Consider the following 1063-nt stretch of genomic DNA (forward strand, 5'->3'; position numbering starts at 1 on the left):
GGATAGGAACAAGTAACTGACGCCAGCAGCCAAGATGGAATCTGGAATGACTCTTGAGTCCTCTTTTGAGGACTGAAAGGGACAAGGGAATTGGGGAAGTACAATGACAGAAGTGAGGGAGTCACAAGACGTCAAATTATTCTTGATCAGCTATGTGACAGGTAGGTGGCTTCTTCTGTCTCAGTCTTACTGTCTTACCAGCACACTGAAGGGCTGTTCATGTCTCTGTAAGCTGTGCCCATTCCTTCAGTAGGCAGAAGCCATAATAAAAGGAAGAAAGAGGTGGACAGTCCTCAGATTCAGTGTGTGGCTTCATTCTAACATCTCNGGCATTGGAGCCCTTGGTTTGGTGAGCTATGTTGGTGAGCTATGTTCTTGGCTTCCCACCCAATTCACTTGAACAGTNTCTTTGGTTTTTCAAGGCAGGGTTTCTCTGTGTAGCTCTGGCTATCCTAGAACTCACTCTGTAGATCACGTTGGGTTGGAACTCAGAGATCTGCCTGCTCTGCCTCTCGAGTGCTGGGACTGCAGGTGTGTGCCACCACCGCCCAGCTGAGCCATGTCTTAACTGTTGAGACGTGGGAAAGATTGCATTAGACAGGATGATACGGCCTGTTCTGCCTGTCTGCAGAACGTGTGTGTGTGTGTGTGTGTGTGTGTGTGTGTGTGATATTCACAGAGGCATATTCACTTGTATATGTGGAAGCCAAAGAGAAACCTCAGGTGTGGTCCTTAGGAAGGTCATCTCCCTACTTTGGGCCTGGGTCTCTCCATGGACTCGAACCTACCAATTAGGGTAGACTGGCTATCCAAGGATTCTCCTGTCTACACGTCCTCACGTCCTCACCACTGGGATTATAAGTGTGTACCACCACGTCCAGCATCTCTATGTAGGTTCTGGGCATCAAACTCAGGTCCTTGTGCTTTTAGGATAAGCATCTAGCTATCTCCCAAGCCCTAGTTACCATCTTGATTGTTTAGTTGTCGTTGTCTTGAGGTAAACAGATTTATTGAATACACTGCAAGGAATAGCAGGCTGAATATTGACTAGCACACCACCAGC

This window comes from Mus caroli, chromosome 4 (assembly GCF_900094665.2).
Source record: "Mus caroli chromosome 4, CAROLI_EIJ_v1.1, whole genome shotgun sequence".
In the NCBI taxonomy this organism is placed as follows: Eukaryota; Metazoa; Chordata; class Mammalia; order Rodentia; family Muridae; genus Mus; species Mus caroli.